Below are 26,876 nucleotides of genomic sequence, written 5' to 3' on the forward strand. Positions count from 1 at the left end.
TATCCACGTTCAATATCTTGGTATTTGTGCGGAAGACTACTTTATTCAGAAGCACTAGCATACCTCGATTTATAAGGAAGGTATACTTTTCAGCATGGATATCGTTGTTGATACTTGGGTGTCTGTAGAACGAAGACCGATTTTTATGCGGGGTTACAATAACACGGTCTTTGCGATAGTGTTTTTAATATCTGGTAGCTCATAAGACGATTATGCCTCTCTTCCTAAGACACACATGCAAGGTAAACAAATGAGGCATGTCGATCCATCGCGGTTTTCCACTGAATATTGCTTGGAGCCACCAGCATTCAGTTACTGGCGAAGTATTGTACTTAGTAGGCGGTGTGAATGGCAGGCTTATAAAGCTAGTTTTGGGGGTGTGAAGTGACTGTGGTTATTGTTTCAACATGTACAAAGGAAACGGCTGTGTCCAGTCATAAGGGAGATATGGGTTTGACATGGGGGACTGCAGTTCCAAGGCATCGATAGCCATAAGGAGGTGCCCAGTCATAAGAGGGTTATTGATATTTCCAGAGCCACAGTCCTCAGGAGGAAGTGTTTCTGTTACTTCGATCTCTGTTTAATGTTATCAGGTTGGGGCTGCAATCGAACTATGTGATTGTAATTACAGTGATAAATACGTCGCTGGTTTCCTAGGACGACAAAGTTCCTCATGAGGAGCACGTGGCAGAGGTAGACTGTGGCCAGAACAAATGGGTATGCTGGCTAAAAGCTCTTGCGAGTGGTAGAGACAAAGAAAAGTTCAGGCCAGCGGACTAGTCGTTTTTTGCGCACAGCTGCAGGACAACTCCCGGCGATTATGCCCTCTGGATAGCTGAATAGCGAACTGATACTCAGTACGAGTTGAGCTGTCTTTTCGATCGCGTGTGTTGCATGTATTCTCCATGGCCAATTGAGCAATTCAGTATTGATCACTGCCAAGTGTTGGTCCTGAAAACATTGATGAAATACGAAGTCCTACAACTCAATTATCCCTGGACTCCGCGCGTGGCTTGGATGGTGCATTCTGGTATACACGCACATCCATGGCTGCTACAGTTTTCTCTGGCCTCTGAGCGTTGGCAATGGCGGTTTACGAGGGGACAGGTGCGCTGTGTGTGGACGATCAGGAGGTGGTTTAAGTGTGTCAGGTTTAGTGCTTCTCAATACGTCACAGTGATCTGTCTTTCAGTGGTATTTGCTGTTGTCTCTATCATATCAGGCAGTAGACCCTTCCTTCTCGTTCTCCTCCATCTCCATCTCATTATAGCACCAGTACAAACCCTCCACAGATTGTTTATAGACATAGCGTGCAACTGAACTGAACTTCGAAATTTTCAGTTACCTTCAACTTAATGGACTTTCTACCAAATGACGTAACTGTACTAGTATCGACCGATAGGAGGCAAGTGAAAAAAATAACAGTAGGGTTTGCATACTGGGAGGTTGTAAAAATGGCTGTGAGCACTATGGGACTTAACAGCTCAGGACATCAGTCCCCTAGAACTTAGAACTACTTAAACCTAACTAACCTAAGGACATCACACACATCCATGCTCGAGGCAGGATTCGAACCTGCGGCCGTAGCAGTCGCGCGGTTCCAGACTGAAGCGCCTAGAAACGCTCGGTCACTCCGGCCGGCTGGGAGGTTGTAGGATAACATCCCATCAAATATTCCAGTTCTATTATCCACCAATAGGAAGCAAGGAAAAACTGTCCACAAAAAGGGTACCGATGTAATTAATTACTCAATCAGTCAGATAGAGTGCGGGAATATTTCCAAGACATCCACACCTGGGGTTTACCAGGTAAATGCTGCTTTGTTTGTGGTTTAAACCAACAATGACCAACGGTGCGTACAGTCCTGGCAGTGGCACACTACATGACGTGACTGCTTGAGAGAGAGAGAGAGAGAGAGAGAGAGAGAGAGAGAGAGAGAGAGAGAGAGAGAGAGCATGTGCTTCAACAGGAATTTCTCAGGTATCAAATATCGAAACTTTGCCACCAGCTGAAGCTTTTGTTTAGGGATTAGTGCAACTTCCGCTCTGCCAGTAGCCAGTCATGGACCTGAGTGGGAGTAGTGCAGCCTCCGAATGAAGAAACAGGCGAAATGGCCAGCCTCGCGAAGTGGTAGGAGGTGTGGTCGCACAGTGCTATGAGGTTGATGAAAAGGATTTTCAACAGTGTAATAACGCTTGGTGAGTTATGTTGATGGAATTCCTTGCACAATTGGGATAAAAAAGCGCCACAATTGTTTAAATATTCCGAACTACATTGTCACCATCAAAATTTTCCAGGCTCTCGTAAACGACGGCGAGAAATATTTACAGAAATTCTAAATAATTCTAATAATTCTAATATTTCAAATATTTCCCCCTATGAGGGAATATAACTTGGTTCAAGAATCATGAAAGAAGATTGTATACGTGGAAGAAGCTTAGAGATACTAGAAGGTATCAGATAGATTATATAATGGTAAGACAGAGATTTAGGAACCAGGTTTTAAATTTTAATGACAAAAAATAAGGTTCAAATGGCTCTGAGCACAATGGGACTTAAAATCTGAGGTCATCAGTCCCCTAGAAATCGGAAATAAATAAACCTAACTAACCTAAGGACATCACACACATCCATGCCCGAGCCAGGTTTCGAAACTGCGACAGTAGCGGTCGCGCGGTTCCAGACTGTAGCACCTAGAACCGCTCGGCCACTCAGGCCGACAAATTGTAAGGCATTTTCAGGGGTAGATGTGGACTCTGACCACAATCTATTGGTTATGAATTGCAGATTAAAACTGAAGAAACTGCGAAAAGGGGAGAATTTAAGGAGATGGGACCGTGGATAAACTGACTAAACCAGAGATTGTACAGAGTTTTAGGGAGAGCATAGGGGCACAATTGACAAGAATGGGGGAAAAGAAATACAGCAGAAGAAGGATGGGTAGCTCTGAGGGATGAAGAAGTCAAGGCAGCAGAGGATCAGGTAGGTAAAAAGACGAGAGATGCTAGAAATCTTTGGGTAACAGAAGAAATATTGAATTTAATTGATGAAAGGAGAAAATATAAAAATGCAGTAAATGAAGCGGGCAAAAAGGAATAGAAACGTCTCAAAAATGAGATCGGCAGGAAGTGCAAAATGGCTAAGCAGGGATGGCTAGACGACAAATGTAAGAATGTAGAGGGCTCATCTCACTAGGGGTAAGATAGATACTGCCTACAGGAAGAAAGGAGAAAGGAGAACCACTTGCATGGATATCAAGAGCTCAGATGGAAACCCAGTTCTAAGCAAAGAAGGGAAAGCAGAAAGGTGGAAGGAGTATATAGAGGGTCTATACAAGGGCAATGTAATTGAGGACAATGTTATGGAAATGAAAGAGGATGTAGATGAAGGTGAAATGGGAGATATGATACTGCATGAAGAGTTTGAAAGAGCACTGAAAGACCTGAGTCGAAACAAAGACCCGAGAGTGGACAACATTCCATTAGAACTACTGACAGCCTTGGGAGAGCCAGTCCTGACAAAACTCTACCATCTGGTCAGTAAGATATATGAGACAGGCGAAATACCCTCATACTTCAAGAAGAATATAATAATTCCAATTCCAAAGGAAGCAATTGTTGACAGATGTGAAAATTACCGAACTATCAGTTTAATAAGTCACGGCTGTAAAATACTAGCACGAATTCTTAACAGAAGAATGGAAAAACTGGTACAAGCCGAACTCAAGAAAGATCAGTTTGGATTCCGTAGAAATGCTGTAACACGTGAGGCAATACTGACCCTACGGCTTATCTTAGAAGAAAGATTAAGGAAAGGCAAACCTACATTCCTAGCATTTGTAGACTTAGAGAAAGCTTTTGACAGTGTTGACTGGAATACTCTCTTTCAAATTCTGAAGGGGGCAGGGGTAAAATACAGGGAGCGAAAGTCTATTTTCAATTTTAACAGAAACCAGATGGCAGTTATAAGAGTCAAGGGGCACGAAAGAGAAGCAGTGGTTGGAAAGGGATTGAGACGGGATTGTAGCCTCTCCCCGATGCTGTTGAATCTGTATATTGAGCAAGTAGTAAAGAAAACCAAATATAAATTCGGAGTAGGTATTAAAATTCATGGAGAAGAAATAAAAACTTTGACAGAGTTACAATGTCATTCGCGAACCTCAGAGACAGCAAAGGACTTGGAAGGGCAGTTGAACGGAATGGACAGTGTCTTGAAAGGAGGATATAAGATGAACATCAACAAAAGCAAAACGAGGATAATGGAATGTAGTCGAATTAAGGCCTGTGATGCTGAGGGAATTGGATTAGGAAATGAGACGTTTAATGTAGTAAAGGAGTTTTGCTATTTGGGGAAAAAAATAACTGATGATGTTCTAAGTAGAGAGGATATAAAATGTAGACCGAGAATGGCAAGGAAAGCGTTTCTGAAGAAGAGAAATTTGTTAAAACCGAGTATAGATTTAGAAGTATTTGTATGGAGTACGTGGACGATAAATAGTTTGGACAAGAAGAGAATAGAAGCTTTCGCAATGTGGTGCTATACAAAGATGCTGAAGATTAGTTGGGTGGATCACATATCTAATGAGAATGTATTGAATAGAATTGGGGAGAAGAGGTGTTTGTGGCACAACTTGACTAGAAGTAGGAATCGGTTGGTAGGACATGTTCTGAGGCATCAAGGAATCACCAATTTAGTACTGGAGGGCAGTGTGGAGGGTAAAAATCGTAGAGGGAGACCAAGAGGTGACTACACTAAGCAGATTCAGAAGGATGTAGGTTGGGGTAGGTGCTGGGAGATGAAGCAGCTTGCACAGGATAGAGTAGCATGGAGAGCTGCATCAAACCAGTCTCAGGACTGAAGACCAAAACAACAACAACAAAACGTGAGTGATTACAATGACTACTGTTAACCCGCTGCCCCACACTTTGTATAGACCCTCTACATACTCCTTCGACCTCCCACCTTTCCCATCTTTGCTGAAGACTGGTTCTCCATCTGAGATCTTTATATTCGTACAGCTGCTTCTCTTTGTTTCCCGAATACCTCCTTAACTTTCCTGTAGCCTAATTCACAGAACAATTTCGGTCGAGTGGTAAAAAGTGAAACAAATGCCTGAAATGGCATCGGCTTTTATTGAAATGGAAAAAGAAAGTAAAACTGGGCAACAGACGGGCAACTTTGCAAACTGTCGTCGTGGCGGGTGCGAGGTAGGTCGATGTTACTAAATCGCATCGTCCCATGTCTGGCTAATAAACACTCTCCGAAAGGTACGACTTTCATCCAGGACGGCGCCCCACTCCGCACTGCTACACGTGTGCAAGATGTCTCGCGCACATTATTTAGTGAGGATCACGAGCTGAGCAGCCACTCCCGGCTCCCCAGACCTCAGTACGTGTGATTATTGGCTGTGGGCTTAGCTGAGGTCTCAAGTCACCCGCGATCGTCCGACCGCATTAACGATGCTAAAAGACAACACTCGACGGCAGTTTTTCACCATACCTACTGGTGAGTTGTACAGAGCATTTCACAACGTTGTCGCCTGACTACAGGCACTGTGGGTGAATGACGGCCGACATACTGAGCATTTGTTATAAGTAACATCTTCAAAACTCCATTGCTATGCTAAATATTGCTTTTGTATCATATAAAGAGCCATCTGTTGGTGTACATCTACATCTACATCTACATGGATACTCTGCAAATTACATTTAAGTGCCTGGCAGAGGGTTCATAGAAACACCTTCACAATTCTCTATTATTCCAATTTCGTATAGCGCGGGGAAAGAATGAAAACCTGTATCTTTCCGTACGAGCTCTGATTTCCCTTATTTTATGGTGGTGATCGTGCCTCCCTATATAGTTCGGTGTCAACAAAACATTTTCGCACCCGGAGGAGAAAGTTGGTGATTGGAATTTCGTGAGAAGATTCCGTCACTACGAAAAACGCCTTAAATGATGCCTAACCCACATCCGGTATCATTTTGGTGACACTCTCTCCCATATTTCGCGATAAAACAAAATGTGCTGCCTTTCTTTGAACTTTTTCGATGTACTCCGTCAGTCCTATCTGGTAGGTATCCCATACCGCGCAGCAGTATTCTAAAAGAGGACGGACAAGTGTAGTGTAGGCAGTCTCCTTAGAAAATATAACCGACCTACTAAGTGTCCTGAAAATAAAACGCAGCCTTTGGTGAGCCTTTCCCACAACATTTTCTATGTGTTCTGTCCAATTTAACTTGTTCGTAATTGTAATACCTAGATATATAGTTGAATTTACGGCTTTTCGATTAGACCTATTTATCGTGTAACCGAAGTTTAAAGAGCTCCTTTTAGTACTCTTGTGGATGATCTTACACTTTTCGTTATTTAGGGTCTGCTGCAACTTTTCGCACAATCAGATATCTTTTCTAAATCATTTTGCAGTTTATTTTGATATTTTGATCTAGGCGCGCAGTCTGGAACCGTGCGACTGCTACTGTCGCAGGTTCGAATCCTGTGTGTGATGTCCTTAGGTTAGTTAGGTTTAAGTATTTCTAAGTTCTAGGGGACTAGTGACCGCAGCAGTTGAGTCCCATAGTGCTCAGAGTAAATTAAATTTGATCTTTTGATGACTTTATTAGTCGATAAACGGAAGCGTCATCTGCAAACAACCGAAGACAGCTGCTCAGATTGTCTCCCAAATCGTTTATATGGATAAGGAACAGAAAAGGGCCTATAGCACTACCTTGGGGAACGCCGGAAATCACTTCTGCTTTACTCGATGACGTTCCGTCAATTACTAAGAATTGTGACCTCCGTGACAGGAAATGGCCAATCCAGTCACAAAACTGAGACGATATTCCATAATCACGCATTTTCACTACGAGCCGCTTGTGCGGTACAGTGTCAAAAGCCTTCCGGAAATACGGAATCGATCTCAAATCCCTTGTCAATAGCACTCAACAAGAGCTAGTTGTGTTTCACAGGAACGATCTTTACTAAACCCATGTTGACTGCGTGTCAATAGACCGTTTCCTTCGAGGTAATTCGTAATGTTCGAACACAATATATGTTCTAAAGTCCTGCTGCATATCGACGTTAACGATATGGTCCTGCAAGTTAGTGGATTACTCCTACTACCTTTCTTGTATATTGGTGTGACCTGTGCAACCTTCCAGTATTGGGGTACAGATCTCACGTTGAGCGGACGGTTGTATATGATTGTTAAGCATGGAGCTAATGCATCAGCATACTCGGAAAGGAACCTAATTTTTATACAGTCTGGGGCAGAAGACTTGCTTTTATTAAGTGATTTGAGTTGCTTCACTACTCCAAGGATTTACTTCTACGTTGCTCTCGTTGGCAGCTGTTCTCGATTCGAATTCTGGAACATTTACTACTTCTTCTTTTGTGAAGGCATTTCGGAAGGCTGCGTTTAGTAACTCTACTTCGGTAGCTCTGTCTTCGATAGTATCTCCAGTGTTATAGCGCAGAGGAGGCATTGATTGTAAATTGCCACTAGCATACTTCATATACGACCAGAATATCTTGGATTTGTCTGCCAGGTTTCGAGACAAAGTTTCGTCGTGGAAACTGTTATAGGCATCTCGCATTGAACTCTGGCTATCCTTTAGAGAAGCCCGGAATTTAGCGCAATCTTAGGGATTTTGCGTCTGTTTAAATTTGGCATGTTTGTTTAGTTGTTTCTGCAACAGTGTTCTAACCCGTTTTGTGTACCACGGAGGATCAGCTCCGCCGTTTGTTAGTTTATTTCGTATAAATCTCTCAATTGCTGCCGATACTATTTTTTGAATGCAAACGACTTCTGGTCTACACTTATATTATTAATTTGGAATGAGTCTCTCAGGAAGGCGTCAAGTGAATTTTTATCAGCATTTTTGAATAGGTATACTTTTTGTTTGTTTTTCGAGGATTTCGGGATTACAATATACAGTCTCGCTACGACAACCCTGTGTTCACTACTCCCTATAACGGTTTTGATGCTCGTTATTAACTCAGGATTATTTGTCATTTGCACTTTCTTTAGTTTCAGTAAAAACCTAAATTTGGGAAATTTGTGGTAAGTTCCTATGGGACCAAACAGCTGAGACCATCGGTCCCTAACTTAAACTGACTTACATTACGGACAAAACACACACCCGTGCCCGAGGAAGGGCTCGAACCTCCGAGGGGAGCCGTGCGAACCGGGGCAAGGCGCCCAAGACAACTCGGCTACCGGGTGCGGCTCTCACTACCTGCATTATTCCGTGAAATATTGACTTTTGAAATAATACGGACTTTAGCATTTCCCTGCACAATATCAACAACAAGGCTTCCAAGACACTTCCCTGGGGCACAATCTAAGTTACTTTGATACTTAATGATGACTCTTCATCCAAGATTACAAGCTACATTCTCCTTATCAAATATCCTCAACTGACGCCAATTTTCATTGATTCCTCATAGTGCCTTACTTTTGACAATAGTATAGCAGTGGTACTGAATCAAATACTTTTCGAAAATCGAAAAATACTGCATTTATCTGCCTTCGTCCATTACTTTTAGCAGTCATCTGAGAAAATAGCGAGTTGGGTTTCACGTGATCATTGTTTTCGGAAATCATACAGGTTGCCATGGGGAGGTCATTGTGTCAGAGATACCTCGTTATTTTTTAATTTAGAATATATTCGAAGATTCTATAACAAATCGATATCAAGGATACCGGACGGAAGTTTTGAGGATCACGTGTACTGCCCTTCTTGTAAACGGGTGCGATCTGTGATTTCTTCCAACTACTGGGCAGGGCTTTTTGTTCGTGCGATGGACGATGGATTATAGTTAACAGAACTGCCGCAAATACCATGCACCGTGTTAAGGGATCAGCCGAGCCATGGAGCTTAATTCAATTTGAGAGATTTCAGCTGTTCTCAATGTTCGATGATCTATTGGAATTTGCCGGACGCTGTGGCCGAGCGGTTCTAGGCGCTTCAGCCCGGGAATGCGCTGCTGCTACGGTCGCAGGTTCGAATCCTGCCTCGGGCATGGATGTGTGTGATGTCCTTAGGTTAGTTAGGCTTAAGTAGTTCCAGGTCTAGGGGACTGATGACTTCAGATGTTAAGTCCCATAGGGCTCAGAGCAATTTGAACCATCTATTGAACCTGTTTAAAGGTAAACACACTATATGAGCAGAAGCGTTCTCTTCTGCAAATGCTTTGCAAAAAAGAGATGACAGTCCTTTTTGAACAGCAATCTGTTGTAGACTAATTATTATTGGTTTTCCCATATTAAGGATACTGCAAATAATTAAACAGTATTTTCACCATATTTATAACGCAGCTTCCTAGTCATTCTGGGAGTATGGATATACGTTATAACACACATAAAAACTATAGGCCATGAAAGAATAACGCGAATGAGACGAAAATCCGTCAATGTGTAGTACATGTACAGAACAATGTGGATGATTTATCCAACAGAAAGTGCTTCAGAAATCGAGCAAGTAAGTAACGCGTTGATCCACATCTGGTGCTTATTCAGGTATTTATTCGATTCGGCATTATTAAGTACAGTTGTTGGATGTTCTCCTGAGGTATATCGTGCCAAAATTCTGTGGAACTGACGCGTTAGATCGGCGAAATCCCGACGAAAGGTCCGTACCCAAAGACTGGAAAGTTGCACAGGTCACACCAATATTCAAGAAAGGTAGTAGGATAACATTATGAATTACATCGAAGAAAACGATCTATTGACACACAGTGAACATGGATTTAGTGAAGATCGTTCTTATGTAACATGTGAAGTGTTGACTGCTATTGACAAGTGATTTCAGATCGATTCCGTATTTCTGGATATACAGAAGGCTTTTGACACTGTACCACATGAACGGCTTTTAGTGAAATTGCGTGCTTTGGAATATCGTCTCAGTTTTGTGACTGGATTTGTGATTTTCTGTCAGAGAAGTCACAGTTCGTAGCAATCGATGGAAAACCATCGAGTAAAACAGAAGTGACTTCTGGCGTTCCAAAGGTAGTGTTATAGGCCCTTTTCTGTTCCTTATATTTATAAACGATTTGGAAGACAATCTGAGTAGCTGTCATAGATTGTTTGCAGATGACGCTGTCGTTTATCGACTAGTAAAGTCGTGAGAACAGCAAAACAAATTACAACACGATTTAGAAAATATGTATACTGCGAAAATTGTCAATTGACCCTAAATAACGAAAAGCGTGAGGTCATCCATTTGAGTGCTAAAAGGAATCAGTTAAACTTCGGTTACACGATAAATCAGTCAAATATGAAGGCCGTAGATTCAACTAAATGCCTAGGAATTACAATTACGAACAACCAAAAATTGGAAGGAACACAAAGAAAATGTTGTGGGGACGGCTAACCAAAGACTCCGTTTTATTGGTAGGACACTTAGAAAATGTAACAGATCTACTAACGAGACTGACTACACTACGTTTGTCCGTCCTCTTTTAGAATACTGCTGCGTGGTGTGGGTTCCTTACCAGATACGACTGACTGAGTACATCGAAAAAGTTCAAAGAAGGGCAGCACGTATTGTATTATCGCGAAATATGGGAGAGAGAGCCACAGAAATGATACAGGATTTGGGCTGGACATCATTAAAAGAAAGCCGTTTTTCGTTCCGACGGAATCTTGTCATGAAATTCACCAACTTTCTACTCCGAATGCGAAAATATATTGTTGACACTGACTACATAGGGAGAAACGATCACCACGATAAGGTAAATCAGAGCTCGTACGAAAAGATATAGGTGTTCGTTGTTTCGCGAGGTTTACGAGTTTGGAATAATAGAGGATTGTGAAGGTGGTTCGATGATCCCTCTGCCAGGCACTGAAATGTAATTTGCAGAGTATCCATGCAGATGAGGTGCTGCCCATAATGCTCCGAACGTTCTCAGTTGGAGAGAGACCAGGCAACCTTGCCGGCCGAGGTATGGTTTGGCAAGGACGAAGACAAGCAGTAGAAACTCTCGCCGTGTGCTGACAGGCATTGTCTTTCTGAAGTGTCAGACCAGAATGGCTACTCATGAAGAACAAAAAAAAAAAAAAAAAAAAAAAACAGCACGTGCAATGTCTTGGACTGCTGTGCTGTAAGGGTGTCGCGGCTGACAACCAAACAGGCCTTACTGTGAAAAGTAATGGCACCCCGGAGCATGACTCCTGGTTGTCGGGTCGTATGGCGGTATACCACCACTGTCCATGAGGTTTCCACAAACGCCTTCGGCCTGGAATCTCATTGGCTGGGGTAGAGCTGTCTTCATTCTTGAGTGCCGCTTCGAACTGAGCGAAAGTGCGTCGGGAGGCGTCCTGGACAGCAGTGGGATACCTACTTGACTCTTCCAAATTGGACTGTAGAGTGTAACGTGGTTACCGGTTCCAGTGTCTGCTTAGAATCGACGTTTAACGTGATCCAGTAACAAGATTTTGAGGTAATACTATTTTGTTCCCATCGGGATGCTTACTATCGCTGAGTACCCATGCCGCTCACCATTGGAATGCTTGATTTCGTTGAGTATCCATGGCAGGTGAGCCTGTCATTATCACCTTGTGGGCATTTTAACTTATTAGAGTGGTTGTGGCTTGTGTTCCGCGTAGCGGCCAGCGTGAGATTTACAGCGGTTAGGCGGAAACGCACATCTAAATCGGTCACCCTGTTGGCGGGGTTCGAGGGAGGCGACCGAAGTGAAGCATTCAGCTTCAAATGGTTCAAATGGCTCTGAGCACTATGGGGCTTAACATCTGAGGTCATCAGTGCCCTAGAACTCAGAACTCAGGATTGGAACCTGCGATAGTAGCGATCGCGCGGTTCCAGAATGAAGCGCCTAGAACCGCTCGGCCACAACGCCCGGCGCAGCATTCACGTGGTTTGGGCACTTATCACAGCCAACCCCGTAGGAAACAGAAAATTACGTTACCATACAAGTAGCTTATTTGCTAGAAATGTCTTTTATTTGCCCCGTACAAATTTACAACACACTCAAGCAATGTCTGAAGATCAGTATGTACCTTTTGAACAGGAAGGTTTTCATTTACATCGTAAATACTTTGTGTCTTAAATGCAAAAACAGGCACAGTGGATATTCGTCGATTACAGCGCCATCTACCGCGATTGGGAAACAAGAAACAATGGTTTGGGTAGGCCGTAGGAATGTTTCTTTTTTCTTTTCTTTTCTCTTCTTTTCTTTCTTTTACTTACACACTTTCCTGCATGACGGACTGCCACCGACTCCTTGTTATGTTCGTAGCTATCGCTTGGTCTCACGCTGTTAGTAAGATAGTAAGGGACTTCTGTCTTGGTGCGTGACAGTGGATAAGTGTGGCGAACAGAAATTCGCGAAATACTGAGATACAAATACTGTTAGGAAAAGCTACATAGTCTGTGATTTACGAACTTTACCGTACATATGAAAATGCGTTTATTGTTTCATTTGACGGACGCCATACGATGCTTGCCCAGTTTCGTTATTCAAACTTTAATAAATATATCAGTTTTTAATGTCCCAGAGCGTTTTCGTTAATTGCAGTTTGCCGACAATCAACAGAGTCACAAAGAAAAAAAAATCCAGATATACTACGAGGTAAAGCCACTCGTAACAAACAAATGAGTAACCGAACGATTCTCTACAGTGATTTCGTATAAGCATTTCGCTTATTCTTCATATGTATAATCCTTTTCACGATTTTGTGCATTTCCGTCAGTAACTGCAAATATAGTCTGTAAGAAAGTATTATGAAAACAATATATTACATATATGCAATGAAAAGTACATGCCTAATGACATAAGGCAGCTTCCTCGCATTTCGAGCTTCATTTAAATAGCATTATTTTAAGAAAGTATTACTGCTGTTAAATATGTCGCGTAACGAAACGTTAATGCCAGTATGGATGCAACAGGGAGAGGATTGTATAAGCGAGTATATTAAGTAATGCGGTAAAGTTCAAAGGTAATAGAGAATATAGCCTTTTCTGAGAGAACTAAGTGTTCTACATCCCACAGTACACTGAAGTATCTGCCAACCACAATCACTCACCTCGGACCACCACAGTACTGATGAAACACGTTGAAGACTCTATCACCACTAAATTGCATCATAAGTGATACAATCAAAACATTTTTACATATATGTCAATGCTCCTAAGTCATATACACTGAAGAGCCAAAGAAACTGGGACACCTCCCTAACATCGTGTAAAGCCCCCGTGAGTACACGGAAGTACCGCAACTCGACGTGGCATGGCTCGACTAATGTCTGAGGTTAGAATTACATTAATACCTTCAGCTGCTGATGGGCGTTGATATATATTAACGAGCACAGGTGAAAATGTGTGCCCCGACCGGGACTCGAACCCGGGATCTCCTGCTTACATGAAGGACGCTCTATCCCGGTCGGGCACACATTTTCACCAGTCCCCGTTGCTATACGTCAACGCCCGTCAGCAGCTCAAGGTATTAATACAATCGTAATTTCGTTCTAGACGGCCTCAGGTCAGCAATGGTGTCTGTTCTTTCGTACGAGACTCGTCCGACCAGGCAACATATTTCCAGTCACCAGTAGTCCAATATCGGTGTTGAAGGGCCTAGTGCAGGCGTAAAGCTTTGTGTCGTGCAGTCATCAAGGATACACGAGTGGGCATTCAGCTCCGAAAGCCCATATCGATGATGTTTCGTTAAATGATTCGGTCGCAGTGATGTGGGAGACTTGATATTTTACCGGATTCCTGATATTCACGGTTCACTACACATACATCCTCACTTCGTCGCTACTTTGGAGATGCTGTGTCCCATAGCTCGTGCGCCTACTATAACATCACGTTCAAACTCACTTAAATCTTGATAACCTGTCATTGTAGCAGTAGTAACCGATCTAACAACTGAGCGTGACACCTGTTCTCTTATATTGCCGTTGCCAACCGCAGCGCCGTATTCAGCCTGTATTTGAATACGCATGCCTATACCAGTCTGTTTGGCGCTTCAGTGCATATTATTTAGTATTACCGAAGAGTATTTATTGCTCCATATTTCGCGGACTTTGCCTATTTCACTCAGCCACTACCACGTACCGCGACCAAACTAACATGGTAACTGCACTCATAATATCCTTAATGAGATATACGTCTGTGTGCATCTCATATCTGGACCGCTACGCATGGCTGGTCTCATGCCACACATTCTGACTCGGGCAGCGATCTGGATGAGAAAAACTGGCGATACCAGCAAGAAAATGACCCAGGTTCCGAGCCAGAACCACAATACCACAACGAGGCAGCTTTCATCGAATAACCTGGTGGCTGGGATTTGTTGCAGCTGCGGTGTTCATTCCTTCGTATGGGCCATTACTGTGGAGTAACACTTGTAAGCAGCAACACTCTGATGTAATGAAAGTTTACTTTATTACTGGCGCTTCCTGGCAGATTAAAACTGTGTGCTCGACCGAGACTCGAACTCGGGATATTTGCCTCACGGCGTTCTCTGCCGTCTGAGCTACCCAAGCACGACTCACTACCAGTCCTCACAGCTTCAATTGTGCCAGTACCCCGTCTCCTACCTTCCTAACTTCACCGAAGCTCTTCTGCGAGCGTTGCAGAACTGGCTCTCCTGGAAGAATGGATTTTGTAGAGACATGGCTTAGCCACAGCCTGGTGGATATTTCCAGATTGATATTGGGTACTTTATTACTGTTTAATTAAACAGCTTCATTAAGCAACGAAAAAGTAACTCACATTATATGAGCTGAATCACTAAGATTAAACTGCGTGATAACAGCAGCGCCGTCATTCACTAATGAACATGAAAAATATCAGTTCTGCAGAAGTATCTAAAGATTCTTACGAAAATTCCAATAGAGTTGCAGATTCTCAAGATAAGAAGGCTACACACAGCCCGCTACACTGGCCATACTAATGTAAAAGTTGATTCCTTATTTCCCTCGCAAAGTCCAAAACATCCCCACCACGCCTGAGGTTTTGCGGACCTCCTACCACGCCGTGCGTCAGCGCCGGCACGGAGACCTGTCTCTGAACTAACAGAGCACTCCATTAATTCAGGCTGAAACACGCCACCACTCTCCAGGACAGGTTCAAGACCCACCCGCGGCCGGCGATAACTCGCACGGAGACGTGGTGTGGATGTTTTACCAAATAGGCGCGCCTCCACTGACGGAACAGTTTCTGTCAACCTGCAGACTACAGGGCCCCTCATCATACAAGATACTTCCAGTCAGCGTTTGGTGTTAGGAAGCCTTCCAAATTTCGTATATACTCTACACTCGACATTCAAAATTATGTTTGAGAACATTTTTCATATTATCCCCACTATTTGTAGATAAAGAAAGAAAATGATTACAGTGCTTCAAAAAGTAATATTTGCATTAAACTGAAAAACGTATTGATTTAATTTTACATATTTTAAAAGAAGAAATGTTAAATTTTCTCGCGCAGAGTGAAAGAGACTGGCGCGGCTATATGCGCACTGTTTTGACGGACAGGTGGAGCGGAGCTAGATAGGAGCTGGCGTGTATAGCTGGCTGTCTAACTAGCAGGCGATAACCCTGATACTGGCGGAATGTGTGCGCCACTTAGAAAGCGAGTGTCGTAATGACTGCAAGTCTAGTATACAGGCACGTTAATGCAAGTGCTTTTTTCCAAGGGAGAGTGGTCTCCCTGGCCCTCGCGACGTGTGACGTTGCCTCACGCCGCAAATACTGAGATCGCAAGCTATTAGGATGGTGCATAAGATCGCAGCGTTTTCTTCTGTATATTAATATTGTTATAGGTTTTGGATTTTACAAGGAGTGTTATACGTCATTGGTCCCTTACCTGCAATTGTCGTAAATCCCTCGCCCAGCGTAAAGTTTCAAGCGACTGGAAAAAAAGCGCAGATGACTCCAGTATATAGAGAGGTAAAGAAACGGACCCGTAAAATTAGAGACCAATATCCCTAACTTCTGATTGCAGCAGACTCCCTGAACACATTCTCAGTTCGATTATAATAGACTTACTTGAGGCTAAGCAACTTACGTCGACGAATCAACATGGCTTTAGGAAGCATCGTAAGTGCGAAACTCAGCTTGCCCTTTCCTCACGTGACATACTGAGAACTATGTATGATGGGCAACAGGCAGATTCCATATTTCTAGATTTCCGGAAAGAATTTGACATCGTGCCCCATTGCAGATTGTTAAAGAAACTACGAGCATTTCGAATAAGTTCACAGAAATGTGAATGGCTCGAAAACTTCTTGAATAATAGTACGCAGTATGTTGTCCTCGACGGTGAGGGTTCATCAGAGACAACGAAATGTGATAGAACGGCTGTTGGTCTTTATACAGGGCGAGGCCATCTAAATGTTCAATACATTAGCTCCGAGGAACAAATGGCAGTTTACTGAAATGTCTAGTCCTAGTTTCTTTTGGTAAAATATGTCAAAAGCTGGGGAAGGCCTCATACACGGCCAACCGATTCGGCTCAAATTTGGCAGGTTGCTTGTGTAGAACCTAAAATGAAATACTCCAAGATATTTTGGGTCAACACCCCCGCAATTTTGAGAAAATCAACCTTAAAGGTTTTGACGAGCAACGGACTCAGAATTAGAGCGATCGATAGATAATTGTAAATAGAGCATTTTTCATCATCAGGTATTGGGTCCGCAAACGCAAACTTTTCCAAAAATCGAGGAAAGAAACTTTTAGAATTGTCGCTCCTGTACCCACATGGTAAACGCTTTTCGCCGACAGCGGCGATAGCGGAACAGCTAAGGTAACTAACTGGCTGGGAATCGGAGAATCCTAGCGGATGTTATTATTTTCGTTTGTATTTTTCCATATCTCAATTGATAGGGATAGGATGGTTAATAAGGTAAGTAAATTAATAAAGAATGATAATAATAAGGTTGTTTGTTGTTGTCTTCCGTCCTGAGACTGGCTTGATGCAGCTCTCCATGCTACTCTATCCTGTGCAAGCTGCTTCATCTCCCAGTACATACTGCAACCTACATCCCTCTGAATCTGCTTAGTGTACTCATCTCTCGGTCTCCCTCTACGATTTTTACCCCCCACGCTGCCCTCCAATGCTAAATTTGTGATCCCTTGATGCCTCAAAACATGTCCTACCAACGGATCCCTTCTTCTAGTCAAGTTGTGCCACAAACTTCTCTTCTCCCCAATCCTATTCAATACCTCCTCATTAGTTACGTGCTCTATTCACCTTATCTTCAGTATTCTTCTGTAGCACGACATTTCGAAAGCTTCTATTCTCTTCTTGTCCAAACTAGTTATCGTCCATGTTTCACTTCCATACATGGCTACACTCCAAACAAATACTTTCAGAAACGACTTCCTGATACATAAATCTATATTCGATGTTAACAAATTTCTCTTCTTCAGAAACGCTTTCCTTGCCATTGCCAGTCTGCATTTTATATCCTCTCTACTTCGACCGTCATCAGTTATTTTACTTCCTAAATAGCAAAACACCTTTACTACTTTGAGTGTGTCATTTCCTAATCTAATTGCCTCAGCATCACCCGATTTAATTTGATTACATTCCATTATCCTCGTTTTGCTTTTGTTAATGTTCATCTAATATCATCCTTTCAAGACACTGTCCATTCCGTTCAACTGCTCTTCCAAGTCCTTAGCCGTCTCTGACAGAATTACAATGTCATCGGCGAACCTCAAAGTTTTTACTTCGTCTCCATGAATTTTAATACCTACTCCAAATTTTTCATTTGTTTCCTTTACTGCTTGCTCAATATACAGATTGAATAACATCGGGGAGAGGCTACAACCCTGTCTCACTCCTTTCCCAACCACTGCTTCCCTTTCATGCCCCTCGACTCTTATGACTGCCATCTGGTTTCAGTACAAATTATAAATAGCCTTTCGCTCCCTGTATTTTACCCCTGCCACCTTTAGAATTTGAAAAAGAGTATTCCAGTCAACATTGTCAAAAGCTTTCTCTAAGTCTACAAATGCTAGAAACGTAGGTTTGCCTTTTCTTAATCTTTCTTCTAAGATAAGTCGTAAGGTCAGTTTTGCCTCACGTGTTCCAACATTTCGACGGAATCCAAACTGATTCTCCCTGAGGTCTGCATCTACCAGTTTTTCCATTCGTCTGTAAAGAATTCGCGTTAGTATTTTGCAGCCGTGGCTTATTAAACTGATAGTTCGGTAATTTTCACATCTGTCAGCACCTGCTTTCTTTGGGATTGGAATTATTATATTCTTCTTGAAGTCTGAGGGTATTTCGCCTGTCTCATACATCTTGCTCACCAGCTGGTAGAGTTTTGTCAGGACTGGTTGTCCCAAGGCCGTCAGTAGTTCTAATGGAATGTTGTCTACTCCGGGGGCCTTGTTTCGACTCAGGTCTTTCAGTGCTCTGTCAAACTCTTCACGCAGTATCGTATCTCCCATTTCGTCTTCATCTACATCCTCTTCCATTTCCATAATATTGTCCTCAAGTACATCGCCCTTGTATAAACCTTCTATATACTCCTTCCACCTTTCTGCCTTCCCTTCTTTGCTTAGAACTGGGCTGCCATCTGAGCTCTTGATATTCATACACGTGGTTCTCTTCTCTCCAAAGGTCTCTTTAATTTTCCTGTAGGCAGTATCTATCTTACCCCTAGTGAGATAAGCTTCTACATCCTTACATTTGTCCTCTAGCCATCCCTGTTTAGCCATTTTGCACTTCCTTTCGATCTCATTTTTGAGACGTTTGTATTCCTTTTTGGCTGCTTCATTTAGTGCATTTTTGTATTTTCTCCTTTCATCAATTAAATTCAATATTTCTTCTGTTACCCAAGGATTTCTAGCAGCCCTCGTCTTTGTACCTACTTTATCCTCTGCTGCCTTCACTACTACATCCCTCAGAGCTACCCATTCTTCTTCTACAGTATTTCTTTCCCCTATTCCTGTCAATTGTTCCCTTATGCTCTCCCTGAAACTCTGTACAACCTCTGGTTCTTTCAGTTTATCCGGGTCCCATCTCCTTAATTTCCCACCTTTTTGCAGTTTCTTCAGTTTTAATCTACAGGTCATAACCAATAGATTGTGGTCAGGGTCCACATCTGCCCCTGGAAATGTCTTACAACTTAAAACCTAGTTCCTAAATCTCTGTCTTACCATTATATAATCTATCTGATACCTTTTAGTATCTCCAGGGTTCTTCCACGTATGCAACCTTCTTTCATGATTCTTAAACCAAGTGTTAGCTATGATTGAGTTGTGCTCTGTGCGAATTTCTACTAGGCGGCTTCCTCTTTCATTTCTTAGCCCCAATCCATATTCACCTACTATGTTTCCTTCTCTCCTTTTTCCTACACTCGAATTCCAGTCACCCATTACTATTAAATTTTCGTCTCCCTTCACTATCTGAGTAATTTCTTTTATTTCATCGTACATTTCTTCAATTTATTCATCATCTGCAGAGCTAGTTGGCATATAAACTTGTACTACTGTAGTAGGTGTGGGCTTCGAATCTATCTTGGCCACAATAATGCGTTCACTATGCTGTTTGTAGTAGCTTACCCGCATTCCTATTTTCCTATACATTATTAAACCTACTCCTGCATTACCCCTATTTGATTTTGTGTTTATAACCCTGTAGTCACCTGACCAGAAGTCTTGTTCCTCCTGCCACCGAACTTCACTAATTCCCACTATATCTAACTTTAACCTATCCATTTCCCTTTTTAAATTTTCTAACCTACCTGCGCGATTAATGGGTCTGACATTCCACGCTCCGATCCGTAGAACGCCAGTTTTCTTTCTCCTGATAACGACATCCTCCTGAGTAGTCCCCGCCCGGAGATCCGAATGGGGGACTATTTTACCTCCGGAATATTTTACCCAAGAGGATGCCATCATCATTTAATCATACAGTAAATCTGCATGTCCTCGGGAAAAATTACGGCTGTAGTTTCCCCTTGCTTTCAGCCTTTCCCAGTACCAGCACAACAAGGCCGTTTTGGTTAATGTTGCAAGGCCAGATCAGTCAATCATCCAGACTGTTGCCCCTGCAACTACTGAAGAGGCTGCTGCCCCTCTTCAGGAACCACACGTTTGTCTGGCCTCTCAACAGATACCCCTCCGTTGTGGTTGCACCTACGGTACGGCCATCTGTATCGCTGAGGCACGCAAGCCTCCCCACCAACGGCAAGGTCCATGGTTCATGGGGGGAGGAATGTGTTAGCTGCCGTCTGTAATAAAAAAACTGAGTTAATGGATCAACGACGAACTGAAACGGGTGTCTTGCGACGTCCGCCCCGAGCAGATACAATGAACAAAAATTAAATAAAAAATAAACAAAATAAAAAAATCTATGGACTGCCTAACCAACTAACTAGCAGCACAAGCAGCGCAGGGTATATGAAGCGTGTCGGGAGAGGCGGAAAAATAAAAAAAAAAAATCTCGCGCCATGCAACATTTTTTATTATTAGTGTTTTGTAATTCATATATGAATTGCTTACACATGTTGGTGAAGGCGGATCGCTCTCCAATTGTACCGCCTCCATTTTTCCGTTTGTTTAACAGGGTGTACCAAAGCTCTCACGTCCGCACTGATTTTCGACGATGTTATAAGTTGCGCTAGGGACCGCACCTACCTTCTTTCGAAGTTGGCAGGCAACTACGCTGTTATGCGGCAGCTCGTTTCGGCCCATTCAACATCTGTCCTTCGAGTGTAACGAGCGAGTAACGGAGTTTATACACTCCTGGAAATGGAAAAAAGAACACATTGACACCGGTGTGTCAGACCCACCATACTTGCTCCGGACACTGCGAGAGGGCTGTACAAGCAATGATCACACGGACGGCACAGCGGACACACCAGGAACCGCGGTGTTGGCCGTCGAATGGCGCTGGCTGCGCAGCATTTGTGCACCGCCGCCGTCAGTGTCAGCCAGTTTGCCGTTTCATACGTAGCTCCATCGCAGTCTTTAACACTGGTAGCATGCCGCGACAGCGTGGACGTGAACCGTATGTGCAGTTGACGGACTTTGGGCGAGGGCGTATAGTGGGCATGCGGGAGGTCGGGTGGATGTACCGCCGAATTGCTCAACACGTGGGGGGTGAGGTCTCCACAGTACATCGATGTTGTCGCCAGTGGTCGGCGGAAGGTACACGTGCCCGTCGAACTGGGACTGGACCGCAGCGACACACGGATGCACGCCAAGACCGTAGGATCCTACGCAGTGCCGTAGGGGACCACACCGCCACTTTCCAGCAAATTAGGGACACTGTTGCTCCTGGGGTATCGGCGAGGACCATTCGCAACCGTCTCCATGAAGCTGGTCTACGGTCCCGCACACCGTTAGGCCGTCTTCCGCTCACGCCCCAACATCGTGCAGCCCGCCTCCAGTGGTGTCGCGACAGGCGTGAATGGAGGGACGAATGGAGACGTGTCGTCTTCAGCGATGAGAGTCGATTCTGCCTTGGTGCCAATGATGGTCGTATGCGTGTTTGGCGCCGTGCAGGTGAGCGCCACAATCAGGACTGCATACGACCGAGGCACACAGGGCCAACACCCGGCATCATGGTGTGGGGAGCGATCTCCTACACTGGCCGTATACCTCTGGTGATTGTCGAGGGGACACTGAATAGTGCACGGTACATCCAAACCGTCATCGAACACACCGTTCTACCATTCCTAGAACGGCAAGGGAACTTGCTGTTCCAACAGGACAATGCACGTCCGCATCTATCCCGTGCCACCCAACGTGCTCTAGAAGGTGTAAGTCAACTACCCTGGCCAGCAAGATCTCCGGATCTGTCCCCCATTGAGCATGTTTGGGACTGGATTAAGCGTCGTCTCACGCGGTCTGCACGTCCAGCACGAACGCTGGTCCAACTGAGGCGCCAGGTGGAAATGGCATGGCAAGCCGTTCCACAGGACTACATCCAGCATCTCTACGATCGTCTCCATGGGAGAATAGCAGCCTGCATTGCTGTGAAAGGTGGATATACACTGTACTAGTGCCGACATTGTGCATGCTCTGTTGCCTGTGTCTATGTGCCTGTGGTTCTGTCAGTGTGATCATGTGATGTATCTGAGCCCAGGAATGTGTCAATAAAGTTTCCCCTTCCTTGGACAATGAATTCACGGTGTTCTTATTTCAATTTCCAGGAGTGTATTTCATACCTGCCACAGAAAATTTGTGTACGTGGGGTTTCTATTCTAATTCGAACGTTTGATTTACGCTATACGTATTCGTTTCGGAATATCGTTTCTACGTCTTCCGTTAACTATACTTGGTTAACATTATGAAGACAATAACATTAATGAAATACAACTTTGTTTGCGGAAAACATAATGATGTTCGAAGTTGCCAGTTTTTCCACGACAAACGACTTTCAACAACTTATTATATGCATAATTGTTGCAACTGATTGCTGGGAATTATATATATATACATTGTGTGTATGTACACAAATTTGAATTACAAAAAACAAATACTAAAAAAAAAATGGTTGCATGGCACGAGATTCGATCCGGCGAACTTCGGAATTACGAACCCGAACCCGAGAGCTTACCGCTGCGTCACGACGCTGTAGAATACTATCAATCGTAGTGAGTATTTCACCGCAACGGTTTCTTTTAACTGTCGATTTTCTCGACAACGGCTGAGAAGTACATCTTGGTGCTTTCCCACATAGCACCTCTGGCCATGAGCTTTTATTATGCGCAGTATGAATTGAATCTGAATTTCGCAATTGGCGGCCTCCCCTTGTAAGAGTGCTTCGAATTCCTCACGAGGGATCACAGACAGCCAACCGCGCGACGCTTGTTTACAGCGAGGCACGGGACAGAATGCACGCGGGGAGAGTTATGTTGTCCCGGTTGCCTCTTCGTCATATCATAGTTGTGAATCTGGAAGAGAGAAGGTGTCCAGCACGAGCCTTATAGACGTAAATCGGAAAGAGTTGTTTTCCGTCATTAGGCTGCCGCGATCCTGGCGGATACAGTAGTGATTTTTCCATCATTAATGTGCCGAATGAAATAAGTTTCGTGAATGAATACAGTGTTATTCTGTAAGTAACATATGACGAGTGCTGTCTGTAGTTTGTAGAAATTAGCTCGTCTGTTTATGCCGTAGTAACTAGTTATTATTTGTTGTCATATCTTTCAGGTGCAAAATCTGAGTAACGGAGGATGTACACCCTTCGACTAGCGTTGTAATATATAGTTGGGAGCCTGTCACAGACGATGGCAAGCGGGAAGTTACCGTCGCTGTGTTTTGGTTTGCCAAATACAGATGCATTATCAACGCACTACTGGAAGCAGCCAGGTCTGTTTCTCGGCGTTCCAGGTTGATAGGAACGGCTATGGTCGAGAGATTTTTGTGGTGACGAACGAAATAACTTTTCTTGATACTGAGGTACTATACCATGAAGACGAAGCAGAAGGTGATTCAGTGGAAGATATACCGACTAGTGAATCGCTAAATTGTCATAACATTTCAGAAATCTCCACGTCACTGGGAATATGTGCTTCATCCGTTCCCGATGAGTATCACGAACCGGTTACTAAACGACTTAACTTCAGCTCTATACCCCTTGAAGTAAAAGTTAAGGCGGTAGCGGTAGCCAGGAATCGTCCAAATTTGAACTTACAAACACTGCAAAAGAATGGAGCAACAACAGCCCTGGAGCAGAAGAAGGACTTGAAATTGTGTGAAAGTGATATCGTTAAAGGAGGGACAAGATACGACAAATACCAGGCGATAAATATGTGGACATACGACCGATTTGTCGAATCTTGTTGACGTAACTAGAACGTAACAGCGAGAATACTTCAGGAGTGGGCTGCAGGTGCAGCGCTTCAATATACGGCCAACAAGGATTCTACGTCTGCTGCATCATTATCTTGGGCAAAAAATTTCAGATCGGGGTATAAAATTCGTCAACGGCGCGTCACTAAATACGTCTCTCATAAGGAGGTACAAAATATAGAAGATATACAGAAAGTGGGAGCTCTTTTCAACAGGCAAACGGCGTCACTTATGACCGGTTTTAATAGTGATTACGTGATCAACACCGGCATACAGGATGCGAGTATTGGGTGAACATTCGACGCACGTTATCGCATAAGGGAGAAAAACGAATCCTTGTCGCAGTTGGTAGTAAAATCCTACTAACACATTCGTACACGGCGCAACATGCCACTACAGCCTCTGGAAAACTGTTACGTAAGGTTTTCCTATGTTTACAAGAAACGAATGTTACATTTGGTCCTCAGGTTATAGAAGAGGTCAACCGTTTAACCGACTCGTTGAAAAATGTTTACATTACCTTCTCCAAACTGACGAATGCGATTTACAGAATATTTCTTGAGAATGTTTTAAAACCATACGTTCCCGATAGCAAGTTTTTTCTAGTAGTGGATTCCTGGAGTGGACAAAGTATTGCTATATTATATGACACAATGATTATAGATGGCGAGGGTCAGCCGACGTACACGGTAAAAGTAATACCGCCCAACTGTACACCTGTGTACCAGCCGTGTGATGTTGATTTCTATCGCCAGGTTAAAAACTTTATTTCCAGGCTTCAGGATTGCAGTGTACTTCTGGAAACCCAGCGGGAATTGGACAACCGCACGGATACAATAACTATTTACAACATAATTCATAACCAACTTTCAGCACCGATTTTTCACGCAATGATATCGTATGCGTGGTACGCATCAAAATTAATTCCCGAAAAAGACATTTAGAAATGTAAACCAAGTTTGTTTTCCGCCTACTCTTGGGAAGGAACAGTGTAGCTTTCGAAAGATTGCATTCATTAGATGTTCTTGGTGCCGTGAGTATATTTGTTTCAAATTTTTATGTGACAAGTACCACCCATCTAGTTGTTCGACGAAAAATGAGGACACGTAACAGTGACTGGAAGAGCCATTCTAAAGTGACCTGGAGTAACATTTTAGTTGTTTACTACCCCAAGAAGTTTCAGAAATTTATTTGCCTACCTTATTTTTATCGTTCCTTATAGATTTACTTACCTTATTAACCCTCCTATTCCTATGAATTGAGATATGGAAAAATACAAACGAAAATAATAACATCCACTGGGTTTCCTCGCGATTCGAACCCGGGTTCTCAGATTCCCAGCCAGTTACCTTGGCTGTTGCGCTATCAGTGCTGTCGGCAAAAACCGTTTAAAAAGTAGGAACAGAAGCGACAGTTGTAAAACTTTCTTTCCTCGGTTTCTGGAATAGTATGCGTTTTCGGATACCATAGCTGATATTGAAAAATGCTCTATTTACAATTATCTATCGATCCCACCAATTTTGAGTCGATTGCTCTTCATAACTTTTAGGGGTGATTTTTTTCAATAACGCGGCGGTGTTGACCTAAAATATCTTAGATTACTCCGTTTTAGGTTGTACACAAGCGACCTGCCAAATTTGAGGCGAATCGGTTGGCCGTGTCTGAGGCCTTCCATTTGTAAGGAGTTACATGTCAAGCTCAAGGAACAAACGCGCCGTCTCAGTGCGACGTCAAACATTATTTGTGAATATTGGAATGTTGTTGAAAGAGAAGGAACAATTACTTATTCATTCTTTCTCTTACCTTTGTAAGGTCCAGACGGTTGTCTTGTTCAATTTTGTGAGATTTGTACACTGTATTTATGGAAAAATGAATGTGATAGTTTCTGACGGACCAGAAGGTTCCGAGCTTGCAAAAATGTTTTGTTGTTGTTGTTGTTGTTGTTGTGGTCTTCAGTCCTGAGATTGGTTTGCTGCAGCTCTCCATGCTACTCTGTCCTGTGCAAGCTTCTTCATCTCCCAGATCCTACTGCAACCTACATCCTTCTGAATCTGCTTAGTGTATTCAGCTCTTGGTCTCCCTCTACTATTTTTACCCTCCACGCTGCCCTCCAATGCTAAATTTGTGATCCCCTGATGCCTCAAAACATGTCCTACCAACGGATCCCTTCTTCTAGTCAAGTTGTGCTACAAATTGCTCTTCTCCCCAATTCTATTCAATACCTCCTCATTAGTTACGTGATCTATCCACCCTATTTTCAGCATTCATCTGTAGCACCACATTTCGAAAGCTTCTATTCTATTCTTGTCCAAACTATTTATCGTACATGTTTCACTTCCATACATGACTACACTCCATACTTTCAGAAACGATTTACTGATACATAAATCTACACTCGATGTTAACAAATTTCTCTTCTTCAGAAATGGTTACCTTTCCATTGCCAGTCTACATTAATAGGATGTATACATCCCGCTCTCTCGAGGATGCAGTCAAGGCAGCCGAGTTGTGGCCAGCTGCATTTACTGATCACACTGCTTACGCTTGTACCATCAAGCTTCGACGACAACTACTGTGGCGTAGCCGCTGCCCGCTTACCTGATCTCACCGGAATGTCAACCGTCAGTTGGAGACACGTGTAGACTGTGCCTACTTAAACCTAACTAACCTAAGGACATTACACAACACCCGGTCATCACGTCGCAGAGAAAATCCCTGACCCCCCCCCCCCCCCCCCGGGAATCACAGACTTTTACTACTCCATCCTCAGGTAGTGTTCCGTTATGCCACAAACACGGACTCGACAGATGACTGTCAACCGAGCACATCAACTCTGTGAAGGGACCATCATTTGTACTCGTCAAATGGTGGGAATCATCAACGACTGCCCTCCATATCCCACGTTGTTGTTGTTGGAGTCTTCAGTCTTGAGACTGGTTTGAAGCAGCTCCTTATGCTTCTCTATCCCTCTGAATCTGCTTAGTGTATTCATCTCTTGGTCTCCCTCTACGATTTTTACTTTCCACGCTGCCCTCCAATACTAAATTGGTGATCCCTTGATCCTACCAACCGATCCCTTCTTCTAGCCAAGTTGTGC

The sequence above is a fragment of the Schistocerca gregaria genome, unplaced genomic scaffold, assembly GCF_023897955.1.
Source record: "Schistocerca gregaria isolate iqSchGreg1 unplaced genomic scaffold, iqSchGreg1.2 ptg000077l, whole genome shotgun sequence".
Taxonomy (NCBI): Eukaryota; Metazoa; Arthropoda; class Insecta; order Orthoptera; family Acrididae; genus Schistocerca; species Schistocerca gregaria.